Source organism: Microtus ochrogaster, chromosome 21, assembly GCF_000317375.1.
Source record: "Microtus ochrogaster isolate Prairie Vole_2 chromosome 21, MicOch1.0, whole genome shotgun sequence".
In the NCBI taxonomy this organism is placed as follows: domain Eukaryota; kingdom Metazoa; phylum Chordata; class Mammalia; order Rodentia; family Cricetidae; genus Microtus; species Microtus ochrogaster.
Window position 1 is genome coordinate 44,702,231 of NC_022022.1, and position 7,521 is coordinate 44,709,751.

The window sequence follows — 7,521 nt, forward strand, 5'->3', positions numbered from 1 at the left end:
TTTCATTGAATTCAAGGAAGACTTTAATTTCTTTCTTTATTTCTTCCTTGATCCAGGTGTGGTTCAGTAGTTGACTGTTCAGTTTCCATGAGTTTGTAGGTTTTCTGGGGGTAGCATTGTTGTTGAATTCTAACTTTAATCCATGGTTAAATCACTGATTCTTTATCATACTCAATGGTTTGGATTATCTTTTAAGGGAATTTTGCCAAAGGTTATTCAGTTATACTACTAAAAATAAGCATGTTTTTGCTTCCCAAAAATATCTAAACAATAAAGAAAAGGAACTGTATAATATAGAAAAAATATATACATCCCACAACCACAACCATGTACATGGGTACATTCCTTTGAAGGGTTTGTATACATGTTTTCTTTACTCACACGCCTTGAGGAAAAACTGGGCCACAACTAATTCCTTACTTAACACAAAAGAAGTTACAGAAACATGGCTGGGTGAAACCATTAAAATAGCAATGTCCTCAATTATGGAATACTTATTTTAAATCTTGTTCTTTATTTGAATCATATCATTTAAGTTTTACTACAACACCTTAAAATACTATCCTAGTATTTTAAGTACTTAATGACTTATATACTCGCTCAGCCTGACTATGGTAACACACTACTGAGAGGAATAACCAGAATACCTAGTTCAAAGTGGGAAAAGTTAGTAGTGCACCAGCAAGGACAAGTATGAAATTGGGGCCCTGAAACCTTTCTGTAAGGAATATTTTTGATTCCTTCCCTGAAGTTGCAGCATACTTCACATGGAAGGGTGAGAATGGGTAGAAGTCGTTCATAATTAGGGATATGTCTGTTACAATTTTCTGATCCATTCATTGTGCCTCAGACTCCATGAGTGAACTTTGAGTCATCTTAAAGACTCTCAGATTCAGTGAGTTGTTTCCTTCTTACCCTTTGTGTTTGTAATAAAAGAAGAAAATAATCTCTTGTCACTAACAAGGGCACAAGATTTATTAAAGTGAGATGGGATTCATGTAAGGGTATTTGGCAGTGATTTTGGTTGTTCATGCTTTGTGGTGACGTAAAGAATTCCTTCACCTACCAAGTTATTCATATATCCATTGTACACAGTGCTCATTCTCCGAAGTCTGAAGTAAGAGACCAGGAATCAATGTGTTGTTTCATGAACAGGAGTCATTTAGTACTTTGTTTGTTTTGTTTTTCGACACAAGGTTTCTCTGTGTAACTTTGGAGCCTGACCTAGAACCTGCTTGTAGACCAGGCTGACCTCAAACTCACAGAGATCTGCCTGCCTCTGCCCCCTGAGTGCTGGGATTAAAGGTGTTTACCACTAATGCCTGGTTTTATTCTATTATTTTAATATAAACCTGTCTTGTGCTTAGAAAATGTTGAGAATGTTGGGCTGTCACCCAGTGGTATGGAAAGTTCTTCTGTCTCTGTGTTGCTTTTCATTAGTTAATGAATAAATCTGTTTTGGCCAGTAGCTTAGCAGAAATAGAACTAGGTGGGAAAACTAAACTGAATGGTGGGAAAAAGAAGGCAGAGTAAGAGATGCCATGTAGCCACCAGTGGGGAAAGGCACAAACTGCCACCTGAAACTTTGCTGGTAGGCCACGAGCCTCATAGCAGAATATAAAATAATGAAAATGGGTTGTTTCTAACTGTAAGAGCTGCCAAGCAATACACTTAAGTAATTGACCAAGCAGCGATTTAATTAATACAGTTTCTGTGTTTATTTTGGGGGTTTGGGCAGCCTGGCCTCCTAAAACAACCCAGAACAAAAACTTTCTTTTTGCACTTCTTCCTTAAAGCATACATTATTCTGTTTGTCTAAGGTCTAGGGAGGAAAGGGAAATGATGCCAGCAATGGGATGGTCATGATAGTTGTGAAAGACTGGCCAGTGACTGAACTCTGACTGATTTTAGAACCACACCCTCCTCCTAATTTGGTTTCAGTAATGATAATTTTTTTGACAGTTAATGAAAGAAACAAGAAAACCTTGAATATATTTTTATTATACTGAAATAAGCCTTAAGCAAACTAATGTTTGAAGTCTGTTTTCAACCTGAATTAATCATATTCACAGGGCGTTTCTGACATCAGGACACTCTGGTCCTGTTTTATTTGCAGAAATACACCAGTAGCTCAGCTCCCCACACAGATAATCAATTACATACAAATCTCCACTTGGAGCCCTCTGTAATCTAAACCACAGGCATCAGGCAGCTTTAAGAAGACTAAGCTTGAGATCAAAACAAATATTGACTCAGTCTTTTCCACTGAAATCTTTGGCCTTCTGACAAAATGTGTGCACTACAAAGTTTTTGACATTGGAGTCCATGCTCCTGGAATGAAATATTTTTGCAACCCTGGAAGTAATTATTAATAAAATTACATTAAGGCTCAGCAGGCTTGCTGCAGACATAAACACTGTTATGAGAAAATGTCCAGTGGTGCACACAGCTGAATATTCAGAAGCTGCGTTTTCCTACTCTCTGAGCATCTGCAGACTCTGCTGCCTTTGTGGGCAGAGCAGTGTCTAAATACTATACTACTCCCAACGATAGGACTTCCTTTGCCAGGCCCCACGGGTGTGGCATCGAGTGTTAGGCCTAACTCAAGAGTAGTTGTTTCTGTTGTCACAAAGATAATGAGAACAACAAAGTTGGCTTCCAAAGCGTAATACACATTTTACTGTACATTTTTGGTATCTTGATCATAATTACGACTAAGTGCACTAAAGACAAAAGAAAAAGGAGAGGGAATGTTTGTGGGTTGGTGGTGAAGAACAGATATGAGTCTCGGGGAATTGCACACCATGTTAATGACACAGCCATGCACCATTAGTGTGTCACAAAGAGAAGCTCCTGAGAAGCTGTGTGGATTTGAGGATGCCGGCGAGGGCTGGGCAATGACACAGCTCTAGGGCATTTTCTTAATAGGAGTCACCGCTCTAAAAAAAGAAATAATTACACATTGTCTGTTTATTAATTACCCTCTACTGAACCAGCACTGCTTAAATTTTCAAAACTATAACTCATTGTTTGTATTCACACAACAGTCTCTATGCGCACGACATACGTGCACACACACACACACACACATGCACACACACGTACACACACACACACGCACACACACATGCACACACACACACACACACACACCAATCCAGTAACTTCAAAAGAAAGAACAAGTTATTCTTTATCTTCTATTCTGCTCCAGAATATGTTAATTTAAAATGTATCACTCAGACCTTTTTAGTTAATACAAATCAGATTGCAAAAATCAGTTCCAGGACTAGGGAGATAGACCAGCTGATAAAATGTTTTTCTTGCATGACAGAGAGTCTGAACTGATGTCTTAAACCCATGTGAAACCTGAGTGTGATGCTGAGTGTTTATACCCCCAGCTCTGGGGGCCGGGAGGGAGGAAGCTCCTTGGGACTTGCTGAGCAGCAGACTTCAGCTCAAAACAATGGACAGAAACTAAAAACTGACAGCCAAAGTGAACCTACAGCCTACACACACACACACACACACACACACACACACACACACACACACACCTCTACATACTTGCACACAAATGCACAAAATCATTTTGGGGGAAAAAAAAAACCTCAACTAGGAATTTGCATATGCACCAAACAATATTTATAAATTCAATTAAAATATTACTGTGAATAAAGATTTGAAAATGGAACAAAGGCATCATCAGAGAGGCTTCCACCTATAGGAGATGGGAGCAAATACAGAGACCCACAGCCAGACATTTCACAGAGAGAGACCTTTGAACATATAGTTCTAAACAAAATGTCTCCATTAAATCCCTACCCTCATGGATCAGTGGACTCTGTGGATAAAGAGGCCAAAAGAAGAAGAGAGAGGAAGCGGACAGAGGATACCAGGAGGACAAGACCTTCAAAACAACTGAGAAAAGCTCCTATGCACTCAGAGGAAGAAGCAGCAAGCACAGGGCCTGCGTGGGTCTGCACCAGGGCCTCTGCATACATGGAACTCCCGAGTGTGTGAATGCGTGGCTCTCTGATTCTTGGGCCTTTTCTTGGGTCTCTTTTGTTTTCCTGTTGGCTTATCTCCATCAACTTTGATATGCTGGTCTTTGTTTCATCTTCTCATATTTCATTTGGTCATGTTTCATGAAAGCCTGTTCCTTTCTAAACAGGAGAAAGAAAGGAAAATGGATCTGGTTGGGAGGAGTGGTAGGGAGGAACTGAGCGTAGAGGAACAGGAAACAGTGTTTGGATTATAAAGTAGGAAAAAAGAATCTGTTTAATAAAAGGGAGAAGAGTACATTGTATAAATATGACCCAAAAAAATAAGAAAGGGAAAAAGGAAGAAGAAAAGAAAAACATAAAAGAAGGAAGGAAAAAAAGAGGAAAGGAATGAAAGAAAAGAGAAAAGGAAGGATGGATGGAAGGAAGAAAAGAAGGAAGGAAGGAAGGAAGGAAGGATGGAAGGAAGGAAGGAAGGAAGGAAGGAAAGAAGGAAGGAAAGAAGGAAGGAAAGAAGGAAGGAAAGAAGGAAGGAAGGAAGGAAGGAAGGAAGGAAGGAAGGAAGGAAGGAAAGAAGGAAGGAAAGAAGGAAGGAAGGAAGGAAGGAAAGAAGGGTTAGATAAAGTGTACTCTTCTGCTCTATTCTAGAAACTGGACCAGGTAATTCTACAAAGGGTTTCATTCACGTATTTTTCTACTGGTTTGAAAAAGAGGAAAGGCAGCAGGTCACAGAAAGATGTGTAAGCAACATTCTAAAAGTGTCAGTCGGCATCTAAAGGGCTAGCAGGATGTCCTTGATCAACATGTAACCAGGACTGCTAATAAGGAAGCTTACGTCCATTATGGAATGGCTGTGACTGGCAGGGAAATAGATACTATCTTCAAACCCAGGTGATGAGAACACCCCGCATTCTCTCCTCAGTACCACGGAACAGAAAGAAAACAGACCGACCTTCTTCCTCGGGTGTTTATGATGTTCAGATAGTAACACGTTTGTAAAAGAGTCCGTAGATTTACAGATCTAATTTAGTTGTTTTTAGAAAAACAGAGGGATGAATATGCAAAAACATTAGTGTGATTGGTTTGATTCAGGCAATATGGATTGATTATGAACCTATTAATAACCACTGTTATGTAAAGCTAATGAATCAGTCTTTGTTCCGGATGTTTGTGGGGAATAGAATGAAAAGATATTGAATATTTTAAATTTCAATAAGGCACAATGTATGATCTCAGGAAATAATAAAGAACTGAGAATTTCTCCCTCAGGCTTCTTCTGTTATTATATAATCCGCTGTTAAGTTTCTGGTTATTTTAGGGAAATGAAGAATCAATGCATAATTTATACCTGATCTACCTATAGCCTCCTCTATATGATCTATATGATCTTGGCTATTCAGAGTTACAAATCAGCATTACATAATCTACATCTGTTGCTTTGCTGTATTTGTAATAAAACATGATTACTTAAAATAAGATATGCTGTACATATTTTAACCAGTAGCTATAAACAAACCATTCAAAAATGTTGTCAAATAACAAAACTTAAAATAAAATGGGGTGTTCACAATTTTTTATTCACAATGCATCTTAGGAAAATGCCTATAGTCAGCTGAATCCTAAATGTTACATGGGTACTAGATTCATAACATTGAAAATTCCTCTCATTTCTTTTGTATCTTACAGTCAGTGGTGGACTAAGCAGAAAACGGTAAATGAATCGACTATTTAGTAACTCACTTGAAGATAGACATTTTCAGAAGTAAAATGAAGCAGCAAAGGAGGAGAGAGCCGTCCCAGCAGCTGTCAGGACCGAGTATGTGCGCAGACATTGGCGACCATGGTAGTCAACAGGTGGTGAAGGCAGGGAGAGCAAGGACAGCCCAAGCACAGATGCCTCCCAGAGTTTCAGACTTTACATTGTAACTGCATCACTGGACTTGAATAACAGACAAGGAATTCAAAGGATTTGATCTTTAGGGCGCTATCCTGACAGCAGGTCCTTAAGAACGAAACAGGAAGACTTGTAGCTGTTGGTCTTCCTCACCCACCACGAGCACATCAGCACAAAGAGAAGTCAGATCCTGACATCTCTTACTGTTCCAGTTAGAGTTTCTATTCCAGTTAGATAAAAACCATGACCAGTACCAGCATGGTATAGAAAGGCTTTGTTTAGTTTGCCCTATAGGGCACGGTCCTTCCCGAGAGAAGTCATGGCAGGAATTCAAGATAGAATCTTGGAGGCAAGAACTATGCAGAGACCATAGAGGGTTCTGGTTCCTGGTTTGCCCCTGTGGTTTTCTCCTTCTGATTTTTCACAGCACCCAGGACCACCTGCCTGGAGACGGCACTGCTGTAGTGAGCTGGACCTACCAGTTTCAACTGTCATTCAAGAAAATGTCCCCACCGTCTTGCCTACAGGCAAATCTGGTAGAGGCAATTCCTCCAAAGGGATTCTGTCCTCTTGGATGGTTTCAGCCTGTGTCAAGTTGACAAAAGAAGCAAACAAACAGCCAAAAACATCCATGGCATCTGGACTGCTGAGAGTGTGGACTAGTCCTATGTGCTTGGAAGACACCACCTTCAGAGACCAGTTCCTAAGAGATTCCAGGTATTGCTCACTTAAGTAAAGACGCTGACAGTTAGCTCCTGGGAATGGCCATCTAGGTGGTATTGTAAAAAGAGTCAGTCCTCCCTGTGGTCTGAGGCAGTGGCATGTAGGCTTCCTTGGCACCCATAACTGCTCCACTGCAGACAGGATGTGCTGACAAAAGAAGAGGGCACAGATCTCATTATATAGGGTTCTGAGACACCATGTGGTTGTCAGCAATTGAACTCAGGACCCCTGAAAGAACAGATGGTGCTTTTAACCTCTGAGGCATCTGTCCAGTCCTGAATTGTACTTCTAAATATCATTCTTAAGGTTGGTCGAAACTGGTAGCAATCGGATATATGTTAAATTCCAGGTTCTCTTGAGCTAAGTCACTTGCTCCTAGTATGTATGATCTTGCCTCATGGTAATATTTCTCCTTTTCGGCTCATTATACCTTTTCACTGTGAAAAACTTCTGGTTTTCATAAGGTTTTGCTGCTGAATTTATGAGCACTGTGTAAAGGAACTGCACACAGGCCAAGATGGACCCATCCATAGAATCTACTTTCAAAGTGGAGAGATTAACATTTTACACTAGTAATATAGGGAGGGAAAATATTAGAACCAAGAGGAGGGTCTTGGAGAGTACGTCCATCATTCTTCTTCCTGAGAACTTTAAAGGTGATCCAAGTAGTGACTAACCTGAAATAAATTATGCCTTTATTATATGTGTATATTCTAGATCTCAGGTACATAGCCAGAAATTTGACAAATCAAACTAAAATGTTCCTTTTTCCAAAAGTTTTATTCATCTATTACCACATACTCAGAACACAAATCCATGCTTTCGCAGAATGTGCCTGGTATTCTAATTCTAGTATATAATTATCTGGTAGAAAATGGTTCTTTTATTTTTTTGGTATTTTGA